The sequence below is a fragment of the Bison bison genome, unplaced genomic scaffold (assembly GCF_000754665.1).
Source record: "Bison bison bison isolate TAMUID 2011002044 unplaced genomic scaffold, Bison_UMD1.0 scf7180017864369, whole genome shotgun sequence".
Taxonomy (NCBI): domain Eukaryota; kingdom Metazoa; phylum Chordata; class Mammalia; order Artiodactyla; family Bovidae; genus Bison; species Bison bison.
Window position 1 is genome coordinate 1,159,747 of NW_011494941.1, and position 19,155 is coordinate 1,178,901.

At 44.4% G+C, this 19,155-nt stretch overlaps 1 protein-coding gene across 1 annotated transcript in view; it reads right to left on the reverse strand.

Moving 5' to 3' along the window:
- The window catches only part of PPAP2B (phosphatidic acid phosphatase type 2B), an 89,505-nt gene that overhangs the window by 44,847 nt on the left and 25,503 nt on the right, over positions 1-19,155 (reverse strand). The window lies entirely within an intron of this gene.

Consider the following 19,155-nt stretch of genomic DNA (forward strand, 5'->3'; position numbering starts at 1 on the left):
CTATGGGGTCATACAGAGTCGGACACGACTGAAGCGACTTAGCAGCAGCAGCAGCACAGCCTTCTCTGGGGCTTCCCAGGTGGCTCAGTGGTAAAGAATCCGACTATAGTGCAGGAGAGACAGGATTCCATCCCTGGGTTGGAACGATCCCCTGGAGAAGGAAATGGCAACCCACTCCAGGATTCTTGCGTGGGAAATCCCATAGATAGAGAAGCCTGGCGGGCTACAGTCCATGGGTCGCAAAAGAGTCAGACAAGACTGACTAAGTGACGAAACAACAACAAAGCCTTCTCCACATGCAACCCCTTTCTGCCTTCGCTCATGACTAAGAGATGTAGCATGAGCCTCTTGTCTTGACCAAGAGCACAGAGGGAGACAGTGCAAGCACCAGGCAGGAGCTTTTCCACTATTCTACGTCATCCTGCTAAAGTCAAAGCACGATTTGTAACTATCACTAACAAAGTTCCAAATCTAATGAGGTCTCATGATGCCTCCAAGTGCCTTCCTCTCTTAAGCCAACCATTTCCCTTTTGAAAAGCTCACCTCAAGGCACTCAGGCATGGAATTCTGAAAACCCTGGAGTAAGATAATTTGAATTTGAACCCCCAGATCCACCACTTCCTAGCAATGAGGCTTCTGCTTCCTTCTCCATCTTCCTGAGCCTTAGTTTCCTCACAAATGAGTTGTACTAATGCCTAAAGGGGATCAAAGCATTCAAAACTCCTAGCAGAGTGCTGGCACACAGAAGCTACTCAGCGAACAGCATTTCCAATTCTTTTCTTTCACTGTTCAACAAGACATTGACAAGACTGAACAGAGCTGAGCTGGGCCCTGCTGCCTGCAGACCTGGAGCGGAGCCCAAGGGCATCAGGAGCACCGCGAGGCACTCTCGCAGCTGCTGCGAGTTTATCAGCGTCCAGTTCAGATGCCATTTTCTTAAAGGTCATGGAAAATAGATTTCATCACCTGCCAGGAAAGGCCCTTATAAGCCTGAAGCAAAAAGTGAAGGCCCACAATCTCTTTTGCTTGGACCAGGCAGCAGCCTCCAAATTGGTCTCCTGGCCTTCTGTGCCTCTTACATATATCCACCTGTTTACTTCCTGGGCATGAGCATGTCATGGCCACGCTCAAGGTTTGTCAATGGTTCCCCACCACGCAGGACAAGATGACGTCCCTAAGTCCAACCTCTGGAGTTCCCACAACCCGAACCTCCTTGACACACACTCCAACCAAATGACACAGGACCTCTGTCTTGGTTCGTGCTCTCCTCTTAAGCTTGAAAGACACTTCCTCCCCTACCTCCAAGTTCAACACCAAGCCCCATTGCCACCTCACCAAGATGAGGAAAAGGTAAAATAGAAGTGAAAGGTGAGCCACTGAATGTCAAGACTAAGGAAGACCGTGAAAAATATCTGGCCAATGATAATAGCCACTGCTGATGTGCGCCAACAATGTAGAAGACACTTTGCATCCATTTTTGCATTGAGCCCTCTAATGACCCTGAGTGGTCATTTTAAAATCATATAAGCACTGCTATCCCTCATCTCCCAGTAGAGAAAAGAGAGGCTCAGAATGACTGTTTAGCTCACTCAGAGTCTCTTAGTCTACCTCCAAAGTGCCCGAATCCCCAGTTTAACTTTACAAATTGGTTTCATCCATATAGGAATTTCATTAGTGGGGGGAAAAATGTGATAAGCAGCCATTTAAAAGATAAGATTCCATTTTCATGTTTTTCCAAAAGAATTAAGCTCATGTCATGTTACTCAAAGGCCCAGACTGCCTTAAAAAAAAAAAAAAAAAAAAAGCAATGTACCATGAACTCCACAGTTTTTCAATGACTTTAGTCCAGGCCAGCAGTGATAAAAATGCTCACTTTCTAAAAAGTGTATTTATGTATCACTGTGCATACACACATGGATTTATTTGGTTTTATTCTTTGGATTTATTTGAATTCTACGGCTATTTATTTTGTGACCCCTAACTGCTTCCTGCTAGAACAACAATTTACTTTATCAAATTCATACTGGTGCTTTGAAAAGAAAGCCCAGCCACACACCACAGCATTGTGCCTGACCTTCAGAAAGTAAACACAGAGGGGCCCTGGAAGGCAATCACCAGCAGCTCTTGAAATTCTGTCTCTGCAAGGACGGAGAAAAGGAGGAGGAAGGGGAGACAGTGAATGCGTGTTCTGGCTTAGTGGTGGCAAGTGCAGTTAGCTGGTCCTCTTGGGTTGGGGGCTAGGAGACAGAAGATATCCTGTGGGCCGGAGCCATCTTCATTCCACTGCCTGAACACTTTGAAATGTGGCCAAGTTGGCTATGAAAAGGAGCTGCGAAGCCAGCAGTATGATATTAATAGTCCGTTTTTAAAGTTCCACACATCGTGATCAGCCCTGTTAGCTTCGCATCTGAGCCCGACCGCAGCCTCTGTGGTGCCGAGGAGCCAAAGCGTTGCTAATAAACTCAGGAAGGGAACAGACCCCCAGTTCCTTACATTTGTGCTCCGCTTTTAGGCCTCCAGCTTCTATTTTTAATAGTGTTCACATGATAGGCCTGTAAAACATATGTTTCTAAGGACAATAAAACACATATAAAGGAGCTGTGGAGTCAGACTGAACTTGGTTAATGATTTCAACTCTGCTCGCCCCTACTTGAGCAAGTTACTTCCCATCTCACGACCCCCTTCTCATCTGCTCAATGGGAAAAATGAAGACTTGCTTTGAGATTGATGGGATGGTATAATACATAAATGTATTCACTCACTCATTCAACAAATATTTACTGAGTCTCAAATATGCCTATGAAGTACAAGGAATACAGAAATGACATAAGTCCTGCCCTCAGGAAGCTTATAGTCAAGTAGGGGAAGATATAGATCATGGAATGAAATCAGTACAGGGAGTTGTTTTAGTTGGAAAAAACCAGGCAAGAGCATGGGGAAGGGTCAGCGCAGAGTCTGGTGCACATTGTGGACACTCAAAAATTCTGTAAGGAAGAAGGAAGGGAAAGTCCCACAGAGAAGGTTAGGAAAGAAAATCTGTCTAGTCAGTTCTTCTGCACTCAGCCTGGGAGCCATCCAAGCCCTCTTCCTTCCTTCCTAGTCCAAGGCTTGGGGAGGGTTTCCGGTTCCAATAATATGGATGATGACCACAAGCAGACAAGAAGTTGGATCTGAATACGGTTCATTTTATTTTCTTGAAAGGCATGGAGACAGCATTGAGAAAACCCAATGGCCTTTTCTGTCTCCCCTACAGACTTGTGGCATGATTGGGGGTGATGCCAGTCGAGTCTTGACTTGGCTCCAGGAAAAGAATAACCTCAGATTCCCTTCGGTTGATGGGAAAAGCATAAATATGTCTCCCTCAATGGGGCAGCCAGTCCTCAAGTGACATAATGCCTTGCCTCTCCAGGACACAGAGATGAGGCCATTCTAATCCAAAGCAGGATTTCCATTTCCAATGTTGGCACTATCTTTATTACCAATCACTATATTTCCTGACTGTTTCATTTCAAGAAAATTCCTAGTGATAGGTACTGGAAATTGAGGTGACAGTACATCAAAGTACCTGGCCTCAAGAAGCTCATGGTGTTGTAAAAAAGTCAAGAAAACAAGTGCACTAAAATATTTTTACAGTGTGAGGACCGACAGATGTAGAAAGTACAATGAATGCACAAAAGAGCACTCTACAGGGGACACTAAAGATGGTCCAGAGGGGAGGTTTAATTTGACACTCATGTGAGTAGGTTTCTGGGATCCTAATGCAGGCATAGGAGAAGGCAATGGCACCCCACTCCAGTACTCTTGCCTGGAAAATCCCATGGACGGAAGAGCTTGGTGGGCTGCAATCCATGGGGTCGATAGGAGTCGGGCACGACTGAGCGACTTCACTTTCACTTTTCACTTTCATGCCTTGGAGAAGGAAATGGCACCCCACTCCAGTATTCTTGCCTGGAGAATCCCGGGGACAGAGGAGCCTAGTGGGCTGCCGTCTATGGGGTCACACAGAGTCGGATACGACTGAAGTGACTTAGCAGCAGCAGCAGCAATGCAGGCATGCATGCTAAGCCGCTTCAGTCATGTTCAACTCTGTGCGACCCCATGGACAGCAGCCCACCAGGCTCCTTTATCCATGGAATTCTCTAGGCAAGAATACTGGAGTGGGTTTCCATTTCCTTCTCCCTGGAGTCCTAAATACACTCATAAAAACAGTGTAGCTTAGGGATTGCAATAGGGCTTCCTAGGTGGCACTAGTGGTAAAGAATCTGTCTACCAATGCAGAAGACTCAAGAGACACAGGCTCCATCCCTAGGTCAGGAAAAATCCTCTGGAGGAGGAAATGGTAACCCAAGCCAGTATTCTTGCCTGGAAAATCCCACGCCATGGACAGAGGGGCCTGGGAGGGCTACAGTCCCTGGGGTCACAAAGAGTCAGATACAACTAAGCAACTGAGCACAGAGCACAGGGACCACAATAGGCTATCAACAAAATGAGGCTCACTGCTATGATGAAAATACAATTTTAAATCTGGCCACAGAGGTGGGAGAGATACCCAAGGTACAGAAGACCCCCACATAAACTGGCAAGTCAGACAAACCTGTGGCCTGTTCTGTTCTCAGCACTGATGGAACTACTGAGTTGGAGCCCCAGCCTTCCAGTGGCCCAAAGGCCAACAGGAGAAGCAGTCATAAACGTTAACACATTAAGTCACCCTAAGGTTCAAAAGGATTAAAGTGACTTACCAGAGTCACTGGGTCAGAAAAGCTGTGGAGGTGGATGGGATCAAATGCTCTGACTCCTGGGCACATTCTAAAGTAAATGAGTCACTTAAAATAGAAGGAAGCACCTATGAGTATTAATAATTAATTGAAGCTCAGCAAATCTCATGATCTTTGAAGAAAGAAAGTGCTTTGTTTGGAACAGTCAAGGCAACAGCACTGGCTCCTGTTCCCTGAACATTTACCGTGTACTATACACATTAGTGTCTAATATTATTAAAACTCTGAGGCCAATATCCTGGAATTAAATTTATCTATACTGAAAGGTACATTATAAGCTTTTTGCAAAGAAAAACGAAAATGTAAGTGAACACACACACACACACACACACACCCCCCATCTGGTGATTCTAAGACCTCGGACTCAAGCATTTCTCCTTCTTTTAATCAAGGATCAATTAACTTCCTAAACCTCCAGGGACCTCTTGGGATGTGTAGGCTGCAGGGGAGGTGAAATACGAACTCACTGACAAACACTTAATGGGCAGAAAATCAAAGCATGAAGAAAAGCCCCTGTGTTGGGTTCAGCCTTTGAAAGTTCTTGGGCTTTGAAAAACTAACACTTGGGCAGGTTGGGCGGTTTGGGGGTGGGGTGTAAAAAAACATGGGATAAGTTTTCGTGGCCCACCCATTGATAAAGTCATGTGGGAAGTGTTACCAAAGTGACCCAACCCCAGAGCCCTGCTCCCTCCAGCCACAGCTTCAAGTTTGTGCAAAATTAAACACAGCCTCCTGTTCTCAAAGTGATTTTTAGAAAGCATTTGTGAAGGTAGGAGAAGAGTAGGGTGGGAGAGTGAATGAGAAATTTTTGCACTTTTGCATGACCAAAATCAGATCATCAGGGAGAGATTTTCCCATCATTCCTGTAGGCCTTTTCCAGAACTGTCCAACTTTCCACTTCACCCAAACTGTAGTTACCCTAAAATGAGCCAAGTCTAGCATTCAGCTAATACCTGCAGAAAGCCTACATATCTACTCACAAAATAATATTGGATAAAGAGCCCATGTGCAGTCTAGTTTAATGATTCTGTGACAGGAATTTATACATTTTAGCTAGGGTATAGAGTTCTATCAATTTTACTGTTTTATTCCCTTTGCAAATGGAAAATTAAGGCTCAGAAAGGTTAAGAAGCCCATCTGAAGTCAAAGTGAGCAAATGGCACCAATTCAGACCAGTATAGAAGTAGAGCTCAACAGGGGACTTCCAGTGGCAAAGAATCCACCTGCCAACTCAGGGGACACAGGATGGATCCCTGACCCTGGAGTTAAGATCCCACACGCCACGGGGCAACAAAGACTGTGTGTCCCAACTACTGAGCCCGTGTGCTCTGGAGCCTGCAAGCCCCAACGAGAGAGAAGCCCACACACCACAGAGGAAGATCCTGCTGCTACTAAGACCAATGCAGCCAAAAATAAATAAATATTAAGAAAAAGAAAGAAAAATACAGATGGACCACACCGGGTTTCTGATTCCAAAGAGTTTAGAATCTAATTAGGAATTCATGTATTTTAATCTCCACAACAGCTCTGAAAAGTTAAAGGCTCTTATTTTCATTTTTACCCAACAGAAAATTGAAGCCAGAACTTTCATAACATGGCCAAGGTTCCCAAGTGAGTCAACTGGTCACTGGGATTTGAACTCAGGTCTGTCTTTCTTTTGGCTTATGTTTTCTTACTCCATGACCTGACCCTCCCTTTCTTTATAAATGTCTTCCCTGTTAAAATATGACCAACTGATTTTTTTTTTAATCACTTAAGGCCAGAATGGTCAACCCAACTACTACTTAGAGGTTCAAAATACAAATATTTATGTTGCTTGTAAGTGACAGGGTTTCTATTTAAAGTAATTAATTGCTACTGGTCTTAGAAGTGTGCAAACTTTCTTTGGTTTACGATATTTGTCCAGATTTTTAGACTGGACACAATCCAGATGAGACAAAACTAAGTTTACTATGAAGGCGTTTCCCACCTTTGAAAGAGGCTGCCATGAAAAACACTTGCTGTTGGCTGGTGTGAACATTCAGCATTCTGGTCTAGAGGTTCTCTTTGACAAATGCTCAATTCTTTGGTCCTGGAAAGCTCAGGCCTTTTTTTTTTTTTTTTTTTTTTTCACAAAAAGAAGATTGTCAGAACCCAAAGCAACCACATGGTAGAAATTAAGAAAGGAATGGCAGGTCCAGCCCTGGCTCCTGGGTTCCTTGAGTCTAAATCCTGGGTCCTCAATTGGATTCCACAAGCACATATGGACAGTTCCTGAGCACTGGGCACGGTGTGAGGTGCTCAGCACACAACCTAGAGCACCGTGTTGGGTTCCTTAACTTCAGAAAGTCTCAGGTTCCGTGACAAAGAGACACCTGACTTAGTCTATTTGTGTGTATGAAAAATGACTTTGAATGGTCTTTCTAATTTGAAAGTGCTTAAAGTATTATAAAAGCATTTTATCCTTTAGAATAAATAATAGCCACCTTAAAGTCTCAGCTCTGGCAGTTTTGGCTTTTGCAGTTGGAATTTTAAAGGGCTGCCATATCCACCAAGAAGTAAAAAACAGGTCATCCAATAGTCAGTGATTTATGCCTTTCACTGAGAGAATTCCAGACCTCTTTTGTTGCCATTATATATTTCACAAATGGGATACTTTATTTCTATTACTACACAAAGGACTTATGATTCCTCTCCTCCAGGTAAAAATAAGTCAAGACCTCCTTTCTCTCTTTTGATGCCTCTTTAAATAAGAGTGGGAGTCCATGTACACTCATTGGGCACTTATTGTGTGCCAGGAGGTTTGGATATATCAACTAATTTAACTCTCAAAACAATCCTCTAAATTATCAGTTAATTACCAAAGCACAGAAGATTATAATTTGCCTCAGTGTCCACTTTGCTAATAAGAGGTGTAACCAGAGTATGTAATCAAATACTCTGACTCTAAAGTTCATTCAGAGATGGGGCCAGTGAGCCTGCCCTTCTTAAGTACACCTAAACTCTGTCTATAGAGATGATTCGCAAAGCTACAAAGCTCTGGAAAGTGGAGGTTGACCTTAAACAAGGATTAAAAAGTAAAGCCTTAGATGTTGAGATGCATTTGTACAGATCCAGCTACTCTCAGTCTCTCTTATGAGCCAGAGATGTTCATTTGCAATATACTGCCCAGAACTAGGACATGGTAAGAATCACATGTGTGGTTTCACAGTTCTTAGGTAAATGATCACCTCTGATCTTCCTGACAATTCTGGAAAGTAATGTTTTTAACATCTGGATTAAACTATCACTGGCAAACTCTGATTCAAGACCTGAATATGTTTTCTACAAAGGAGCCACTTAGCCACGTAACCCACTCTGGCAGAGTTACTTTTTTCCAATTAAACCAGAAATTTTGGAATCAGGCAGACAGGATTCTACTTCTATCACCTGTCATGCTTACTGTATGACCTTGGGCATGTCACTTGACCTCTTTGAACTCCATTTCCATCACCGTGCAATATTTCTCAACATACAAAGTGGATTGGGAGGACTGAGACAATTTATAAAGCATCCAGTAGTCACTTGGCTCTGTAAATGTTACTTCTTGCTTCTGTATGTGATAGGAAGCCACAGAAAGCTTTTAAGCAGGGACAAGACATGATCAGAGTTCTGTCAAAAGCCACAGCCCCACCAGCCCCTTTCCCAATGCAATCTGATCCCACGGGAAAAGCATGCTCATAAAATCCTTTAATTCCAGGGACTTCTTGGGATTGTGTAAACAGAAGGGGTTAGCAGGAACTGGCACCCTGACGCAGAGAAGAAATATCACAGCAGGCACCCTGCCCTGCATTCTTAAAGATCACAGGAGGCTGAAGGGGAGGTGTAATAAGGGTGAAAAACATTTCTTATTTTTCCAACAGTTAAACATACATTCGTCAGCAGTGCGCTCTCATCAGTCACGCTATCCAGGTGTACACAAACACCAAGTTCATGTGATGGTACAGTAAACAACACGGGGACTGGCAGGACATCAGACACTTTAGAGATAGTCAAAAAGCAAGCCTGCAGCCAGATGCAGCGCCAAAAATGAAGAACTGAAGCATTATTGGAGGCCTTGCAAGAACAAAAACATGCTGGCAGGTAATCCAAGGCCATCAGGGCACTTTAAGCCAACTCATCAAGCTACACAGCCCTACCAAGTTCTAGGTCAAAGTTGACACACTGGCAGCCCAAGGCCAAATCTAGCCTTCAGAGATCTTCTGTTTGGCCCACCCACTTTTTAAGATATTTTTAAACTCATCATTAATATTTAATAACAGGAGGTCTTACATAACATTCAGATTTCAGCTTCCTTCCTTCCTTTATTTATTTATTTATTCTTGGCCTCACTGGGTCTTCATTCTGCACAAGGGTTTTCTCTAGTTGTGGTGCTCAGGCTTCTCATTGCCTTGGCTTCTCTTGTTGAGGAGCATGGGATCTAGGGGTGCGAGGGCTCAGTAGTTGTGGCTCATGGGCTTAGTTGCTCCACGGCATGTGGAATCTTCCCCGACCAGGAACTGAACCTGTGTCCCCTGCCTTGGCCGGCAGACTCCCAACCACTGGACCACCAGGGAAGTCCCAGATTTCAGCGTCTTAAGCCAGCTCTACTGTCCTGTGGCAATCAATGTAGGTAGCGGTAACTAGCTACACAGACTCTCCAAAGCACTATCATGCCCTTCTGTCCCCCTGATAACCAAGGCTACATCCTGGTTCCATTCCTATTGAATCTGTGCTGTCAATCTTCCTGTAACTGGTGTACTTCAGTCATTTAGGTTAATAGTAATATCTGATCCCTGGAGATGTTTGGTTTTTCCATCCCTGCTCTCAAGAATATAAATCCTTAGTTGAACCATAAAAATAGAAACAATAAACACTTGATTCAACTTATCATCTCCTCCATGGTAAGTGATGGCCACATTAGATCCATGTGGATGGGTATGTGCATGAGTATGTCAAAGACTTAACCAAAGACCGTGCCTCCTATCAATGTTTCCAAAGCCAAACATTGTGTCAAGTCACCACTGCAAGGCAGTTAATAATATCTGCATATTAGACACAAGGAAACTGAAGTTCAGTAGCTAAGTGATTTGCCAAAGATCTCAGTTAGTAAAAGGAATGAGGTAGGAAGCCAAGGCTTATTGAACAACAAAGTTCTTTGCAAGTTTATTCAATGAGGGTGGCAGTCGGGCCAGAACGAATCTGCCTTACTGGCCAATTAAACAAGGTGTACATGTTAATAAATTACATGGTTATGCTTCAGGAGAAAGAAGTAAACACAACTTATACGTGTCTATGTGATATACTAAATGAAGTTATCAGAGAATTCTATTTTTCAAGGCAATAGTGTTAAAGAAAGAAAAAGCCTCTTTCTGATTAGAAGCTCATTCATTCTAAAAAGTAAAGCCAAGTGAGAAGGAATTTACAAATAAAATCCACCAAATAGTTGCTGGTAATTACAAATCTTACTCTAGCGGAGTCAGGAACATTATAGTAATATGCTGGAAAGTTTTGAAACTACAAGAGATCCAAGGCGTCAGTTATTCCAGTTCAGTTCAGTTCAGTCGCTCAGTAATGTCCGACTCTTTGCCACCCCACGGACTGCAGCACGTCAGGCCTCCCTGTTCATCACCAACTCCCGGGGTTCACTCAGACTCATGTCCATTGAGTTGGTGATGCCATCCAAGCATCTCATCCTCTGTCGTCCCCTTCTCCTCCCACCCTCAATCTTTCCCAGCATCAGGGCCTTTTCAAATGAGTCAGTTCTTTGCATCAGGTGGCCAAAGTATTGGAGTTTCAGCTTCAGTATCAGTCCTTCCAATGAATATTCAGGACTCATTTCCTTTAGGATGGACTGGTTGGATCTGCTTGCAGTCCAAGGGACTCTCAAGAGTTGAACCCTCACCACAGTTCAAAAGCATCAGTACTTCAGTGCTCAGCTTTCTTTATAGTATATTCCATTTACTAGATGGGAATACTGAGACCCATCACACCCTAGCATTGTGATTACTCCTTTCTGGGAAATCTCTTCAGAAAAGGGTCCTTATTTTATTTATCTCTGTATCCTCAGCACAAAGAATAATTCCTGGCACTTACTGGGTGCTCAACAAACATGTACTGAATAGATGTATAGGAAACAGACTAAAATTCAGAAGAAAAGGCTCCACCCCAACACACTTTATGATCTGTGAATCCTCCCCGCCATGCTCCCTTGCTTCTGAACTTAATCTAATCTCTTTCATATCCCTAAATCCTGTTTTTTGAACACAGCCTCCCAAAGCAACACAGTACCCTCATAAAGCGCAGATGACGGTGCCAGGAATAAATTATGGAGAACCTAACCAGCTTCAAGTACCAGATGGGTGCTTAGACTGGATAATCTTTAAGACAATTAATCTTCAGAGTTTCCCACATGTTTCATGGCTTGAAACTATCAGAAAATACTGGGAAGGGGTAAAGTGAGGAGGCTGCTGCGGTGATTTAGCACCTGCTCCACCCTGTCCCGTCGGCTAAGGGCTAAGGATCAATTTCAGCACACCTCGACCTAACCCAGTTGCTCTGATCTTATTGGGAATTTCTGCCCTGAAGAAAGTTCCCAGTAAGAGGAAGAGCACAGATTTCAAGAAAGCAACAGACCTGGATTTGAAAACCAGTTTTGCTACTTATCATCTAAGCAATCTTCAGCAAATTGCTTAACTTCGCTGAGGCCCAGTTATAAAAAAAAGGACGCCAAGAGCCACTTTGAAGAGCCATGAGAATGAAATACCATATTTAATCAAGGTATTTATTAAATGTACCTTTGCATTTAACACAGTCCTAAAAATCTACTCTCTGGCTGTTTCCACGATACCAATTAACCAGCTTGACTGGTTTCCTCCAGAAGGTGGCTGGACTAACCTAGACAAGGCTGTGTCAGCTCAGACAAGGACTGTCACGCAGGTTGCCCAAGATGACAGCAATTCCAGTGCGCGGCTGAGAAGACAGCCCTCACCCCAGGAGCACCCTCCCCACTCCTGGCCCTGTCAATGTTCCTTTTGTAAAACACAGAAACCTTCTTCAAATCTGACAGCTGCCACCTGCACAAATAATTCAAGGATGTAATTTTGTAACTGAATACAAGCCCTGAAAGCTGAAAAGTTTGAAGTCCAAAATAATCCCTTTGACCTTCTGCCTAAACACTCACTAATCACTTTTTAATTTGTAGTTTATTTCCTCTCTCTGTGCTGTCCTTCTAGGCTATATTTTCGTTTTAGACGTATCCAGGGAGTGAATGGCATTACAGAACACCTGATTAAAGTGCAAGTCAAACTTCTCTCCCAGACATCTGAGGCTTGGTGCACGCCTCACTGAGTTCTCCAAATTGCACTGGGTGGCAAGAAAGTGAAGGAGAAAAAGCCTGCTTTGAAGGAGGGAACTCCTCACTGAGAGAATTATGAGCTACAGAAATTAATAAGAAGTGGTCTCTGCCCTCTAAGAAGGCATACTCTGGGGACAACTACCCATGATGCCACGTGACGGGAACTTCCACGGAGGCATTTCTAAAACATTCAGGGTGCATGGAAGACGCCCTTTAGCACATGACTTGGCAGCCAATAGGCATGCAATACCGGTTTATTGACTAGCCCAGTAAATCCATTTCAAAGATTCCTTGCTGTCATTCCAATGCCAATTTTGTACTTAAGGCAATACAAAAAAGAAAAGAAAAATCCAGAATAGAAAAGCCTCTCCCACCCCCAACAAACTGCTTCAGTGTTTCACCCACATCTCCTACCTACCTTTTACCCTTGAGAAAAAAGGAGAAAAGTAGTGTGAGGGGACCCACCTAATTCCTAAAACTCAGATACTGAAAAGACGCAAAAAGAGAAAAAACAGAATTAAAAATGTTATTCATTCCAGAAAAAATCTCTTCCTTGGAGGAAAAAGTTTCTAACTTAATCATCACTCAATTCAGTTCAGTTCAGTTGTTCAGTCACGTCCGACTCTGTGACCCCATGGACTGCAGCATGTCAGACTTCCCTGTCTATCACCAACTCCTGGAACTTACTCAAACTCATGTCCATCGAGTCAGTGATTCGATCCAACCATCTCATCCTCTGTCATCCCCTTCTCCTCCTTCTCATCACTAGGATCACTATAAATTGTAATAAGTTGAAGGTAGATCAGTATATTAGAGTCATTCAGCTTTGTGTCTGTTCTAGTAAATTAGCCTACTGAGTAAATTTCACCTACTGAGCAAGGAGGAGTCTCGAGTAGTCTGAGCTGGCTCAGCTCGACCAATATCCTGGAAGGAAAATGATCTCCACACTAGTTTTTAATTCAGTGGAGTAATGCCTGGTAGTAAAAACACAGCACAAGTGAGTTTGGGGAATTTAAGTTTCTCTAGCTAAAGTGTTAGTCGCTTAGTCGTATCCAACCCTCTGCAACCCCATGGACTGTAGCCCTCTAGGTTCCTCTGTCCATGGAATTCTCTAGGCAAGAAAACTGCAGTGGGTAGTCATTCCCATCTCCAGGGAATATTCCCAACCGAGAGATCAAAACTGGGTCTCCAGTATCCGCAGGTGGATTCTTTACCGTTTGAGCCACAGCTAAGGCCACCTTAAAAATAAATACTAACAAATGATAACTAATAATAGAAATGTTAACTGCTGCTAACTGTATATCACCACACTTCAGCTCACTTGGGTTCTATTTCTTCATGGGAACTTCGACGGAGGCATTTCTGAAATATTCAGGGAGCACGGAAGATAGCACGTGACTCGGCAGCCAACAGGCATGCAGTACCTAGTGCAAAATGAAAGAGGTGGTCCCACCAGGTGTCTAATGGACCTTCCGGAGCTGTCACCTCTATCCAAGGAGTGTGAGGCATGTTTTGAACAAACCATGCTTTGTTTCCATGGCATCCTCACAGAGTAGATGGGCATCACCTCCTGTCCATTATCCCAGCTGGGGCCACCGGGGACCAGGCTATTTTAAGTTTGTGAAGATTCAAAGATGCTCATTCATAAAAATAAAGAGCCTCAGAAAACATCCCCAAATCTGCCAATCTTCAGATACAAACCAAATTCAAGACAGGCAGCTCTTGGCTCACTCAAAGAAGTAGATATCAACAACATTTTCAGTGTGGGTTAGAGGCGGGGGGAATTAGCATCAGTTACTCCTGCAAACTGGATACCATTCTGGGCAGTTTGAGCTGCCTCTCATTTGTGAAAGTGAAAGTGTTAGTTGCTCAGTTGTGTCCAACTGTCTGTAGCCCCATGGACTGTAGCCCACCAGGCTTCTCTGTCCATGGAATTCTCCAAGCAAGAATACTGGAGTGGGTTGCCATTTCCTTCTCCAGGGGATCTTCCCACCCCAGGGATCAAACCTGAGTCCCCAGCATTGCAGGCAGATTCTTTACTGTCTGAGCCATCTAACCCACCCAGTAATCCTTTCCAGTAAACAGTACCCGCTTGATTTTGCAAAGGCCAGAACTGAAGATGAGAAATAAGTCCACAGAGCAGCAGTGCAGGAATGCTGCCAGGTCAGGCTGGCTTTGCACAGTGCCCCACATCACATTTCCTATGTGTAGGTGACTTGACTGGACCTCCAAAGGGGTACTTCTCAGCCCTCCTTAGCTAGAAATCCTTGTGCGCTGGGGCCACCCTCCACTGCTCTGGCCCCGCCCCATCCCCACCAGGATCAGGGAAACAAAATGTGGGCATTCAGATACACGTGGGAGAGCCACAGCAGTAAAGAACTCCTAGGTGGCTTGCTATAGGAACCCTATTGTTCCAGAGGGAAGCTCTTGTGCCAAAACTCTGCAGGAAGCCACTGCTCCATGATGCATTTTTCAGCTGTGAAGAGAAAAGGGTAGCTCCTGGGATGTTTCTTCAACGGTTCTGGAAGCCAGGCCCTTAATCCTTGCAAAGCAGCAAGGAGCCAGCTTCTCTCAGAGGGACAGAATGTCTAGAGTCCTTCTTCCAAATAAAAACATAAAAAGAACTCGTCAACGTCCCCTTTACAACCTCTCAAAATGTATGAATCAGGAAAACGGGGAGTAGAGGATATTGAAGCCCAAGAGTTGGGGGCGTTCAGGCCTTCTCTGCTCCCCTCTTTTCCTCATGACCCTGCCCACTGACCTCTCTATTGCAGTAAATTACAAAGCCCCCACTGTTCTCTCTACCCATCCTCCCCCCAACCTGTCCCCCCCACACACCCCCCATGCCCCCTCTCACCTGCCCCCCCTCACACACACATACACTTTCTTAAAAGGGCGAAATGCCAAATAACATTATTCTCCTTCACCATGGTATTGCCACGAGAGCTGCCTGGTATGTTTGCCTGAAAAATGGAAGGTTTTCATGGAAATCTCAGGCTCCACTACAGCTCACCCTTTGTGGAAATGGATTTGGAAAAAAATGGAAGGAGCCCCCACAGAAACCTAATTGGGCAGACAAGAGCAGAGGGCAAGGCCCATGGAATGGCTCAAAGGCCCCAGGAATACTTGAGTGTGCCTTTGGCAGCCCTTAGGAGGCCTTCGCACTCCAGCAAAGCCCCTCTCTGCAGCCCCACTCTGCCCACTGTGCCCCTCTGCACAACATGGCACCCTGTAAAGGCACCACGCCTCTGGGCAGGGACCCTATTATCTCACATGCAGGGGGAGGGGAGGACTTACAGGACATATATTATCCAGGTGTGCCTGCAGGTGCTGTAAATCGCAGAAAACGTTCCTTCACTGCCCAATGATTAACCAGCTGAACACCAAGAAAAATAAAAAGGGTCTTCGGGCTTTGGTGTGGTCTGGTGGCAGTTTGGAGGGAGCAGACTCAGGTGGGAGTCCCACCCCCCTCTGACACATGTGGCAGTGTGACCCTGGACTCGTGAGCTCTCAGGACATCTGCGTCCTCCCTGGCAAAACAGATCAGGCAGTTCGGAAGGGCTGCTGTGAGGATTTCCTGAGATGGTGTGTCACACAGCCTGGTTCCAGCAGATGGGCTCTTAACGTTTCTTCTTCCCCATCCCACAAGCGCACAAAGGGGAGGGGGACAGATTCCTAAGAACAGGACAGGATCTGTGAGAAATCGTCTCTCCTGTCGTGCTCCAAGGACCTCTGAGAGCAGAGCTGTGTATGTGGGCTCTGGCCTGTCCATCAAGATGACAGAATGGGTCTTGGGGAATTAATTATTCAACAGACTCACCCTTCACAAATCCCATCCAAAGGAATGGTTGGATGCCTTTTAGTACACGGACTATACAAAATACTGAAAGGCCAGCGCACTTCAAAAGCCTCACAAAAACCCAGGCCTGGGTTTGGCAGGAGTTCCTCAGCCACTGGGTTTTTCTGTGTGTGGTTTATAATAACATGCAGACCTGATGCCAAGTCCTAATCTATTAAGGGACTGCCAATTAGCAGGAGGCTTAGAGCTGCAGGTTTGAGAACTGGGGAGCAGGTCTAATTAGGCTTGCAAATCATTGCTGCCCATCGCCCCTCTCCATCTGACCCAGGCTATACTGGCCAATTGTTCTGCACACATCCTTTCCATATTCCTCTCCACACAGCTCTTTGTGGGTGTGTTTGTTTGAAGGTTCCAGGCCTGGAGGTCAGTGCTTATTTTCATGTCTGTCTTTAAGAGTGACATGGAGGATCAAACAAGATTACCTTCTGGATAGTGACTCTCAGATTTGGTCAATCATCCAAACCATCAGGGACACTTATTAAAAAACACATTCTGGGCACGGCCTAGAACCCACTTGATAACTCAATCAGACTCTCTGGGGAAAGGGCCTGAAAGTTGCCCTTTTTAATAGGACCTCAAGATGATTCTATCCCAAGGCAATCTGGGAATCACTACTCTAAAAAGCATAAACAAAATTTTAAACCATATCAAATATCAAAGGTTTACTGAGCACCTATTGTGTCCTGGAGCTGGGAAATATCACAACGAGTAAAGCAGGGTTCCTGCCCTCAAGCAGCTCTCTATTTAGGGGGCCAGTAACATTCCCATAGAAACCCTGTTTTTCCTACTAGAGCTCCTGGGAGAATCCACACCTGCAATCCTCCTCTCACATTCTCTTCTGCCGCATCATAAACCTAGCTTTCTAATGTTTTTGCTGAAATGGCTCCGAAAAAAAACCCAGAATGATTTCAGACACAAAACATCAGAGGCTTATCTTAGGAGGGGAGGCGAGAAAAAAAACCTAAGAAACATATGGTTTCAGGATACAGGAGAAAATACATACTTTAGGACTGCCTGGTCTAAAGACAGAAACAGAGTGGAGAGAAATGTCAGGGGGGCTCTGTGCAGCAGAAGCAGCCCACGGCTGGCTCTTGGAGCCCAACATTAGATACTTTCATGACTTCACAAAGTCCCTTTTCTTCGCCAAGCCTCCTTTTCTATTAAGGAGAGGAGGCTGCACAACTCAGTTATATCTCAAAGCATATTTGGCACAAACTGTTTTCCTTGGAGCTTTCATCAGAGTTCACTTTTGAGTTTCAACAGGGAAATGTACAACCTAGAAGAACCAGAATTCTCCAGAGCCCTCCCTAAGAAAAGCTGGCCTGAATGATCTCTCACCAGCTCCAAAATTATGTTTTGAGGGTATGGCTTTCAAAGAGACTGATTTCCTAGCCATCAGGGATGGTGTTTTTTTATCTTATTTTTTTTTAATCCTATCCTATTGGTAATGCCATTCAATCATATAGTGCTGGGTGCACTGCAGAGACTCAAAATAAGGGGGTAGATGTGGGGTGGACAGCATGGCCAGGCTGTGTTTGAGAAAGAGCACCCTGGTGGCCATGGGGAAGAGGGGTTGGAACATAGGACTTCATATCTAAAGCTCCCTGCTTATGATGCATGACCAAGCATCTTCCCAAGGAAAAAATCTGTATTTTCTAGACACATCTCCATTAGCCCTTAAAAAGAGATACTAAAGCCTTGACAGCAAGCTAGGTCCTGGAGAGGACAACCCAAATAATCACTGCCTTCTCTCCAGGAGTGGCCAAGGCTGTTCCCCTCTTTGTTTTCTGCACCTCTATGAAACTCACTGCTAGTATCAGACTCTCTCAGGTTATCTTAACACACAGCACTATTCAGGAGCATAACTAGGTATAGAAGAAGAATGCAGCGAAAGGGAGTGGCAATTCATCTGCTGGCTACTGAAGAACATGGCAAAGAATAGAATGGTGTGGATTTCGGAGTCAGTCATGCCTGAGTCCTGCCTCCACCTTAAACACATCAGTTAACTCTCCAGAGGGATATGACATGAAAAAGATATGATATGCAAAGATGCTTCATATAATGCAGGCACACTGAAATGCTCAATTAATATTACTGGTATCATGAATATGGGATGGTGTGTCTTCTCTAAGAAGGAGTGAGACAAGCGTCACCTTGGCTCATTAAGAAATCCATTATGAGGACTTGTCTGGTGGGCCAGTGCCTCAGGTTCTACCCTCCCAGTGCAGGGAACCCAGGTTCAATCCCTGGTCAGGGAACTAGATCCCACAAGTGGCAACTAAAGATCCTATGTACCACAACAAAGATTGAAGATTCCATGTGCTGCAACTAGGACCCAACTCAGCTAAATTAATAAATAAATATATTTCTAAAATGCCTTATGTACTTCACATATAGTTACTGAAGATGTATCTTAAAATCACCAAGCCTCTGGTTTTTTTATGAAATGGGAATGGGTAACTGACAATACAGATGATTAAGAAAAGCACAGGGTTTGTGGTCAAATAGATGTGAAGCTCAGCTCTGTCTCTGTTTAGTCCTGTGATACTGGGTAAGCTGCTAACCTTTCCAGGGAATTTGCAAAATGGGGTCAGTAGAGGGGTTATTGTGAAGTTTGGAGGTACAGTATCATCTCAGAGTGCACTCAATTCATGAAGCTACGGTTATTCCCATGGTCTCCCCCCAAAATACATTAGAATGAAGAATGATGATGAGGATAGCCCTATGTCTCTATGTGGGAGCTTTCCTTTCCTTTAAAGCAGGCAAGGCCATCAGTATATGCAGAGTTTTCTAAAACACCAACATCTTTTCAATGTTCGATTATTTCCAGCTAAAAGAAAATAACGGGATTTTCTCAGCACTTCATGCTGGTTTGTATGGAATGTCACTTGGATCTTCCTTGGTTCACATCTATCGAGACTATGTGTTCACTTTCTTTTCAATCATGTTTGCCCAGTAAATATTTTTATGCACCTACAATGAACAAAGCACAGAAAAGAGCAACGGGGGTGATGTAGTGATCATTAAGTCAAAGTGTTTGTTTGCTTTTTTAATTCATGTGAGGAAATTAAGAGCGGCGGTGACTTGCCTAAGTGTGCTCAATGGCAAAAGGACACAGATGCCCGTGCACTGACCAGCTGCACCATACTGGGCTCCATTAGCTGATT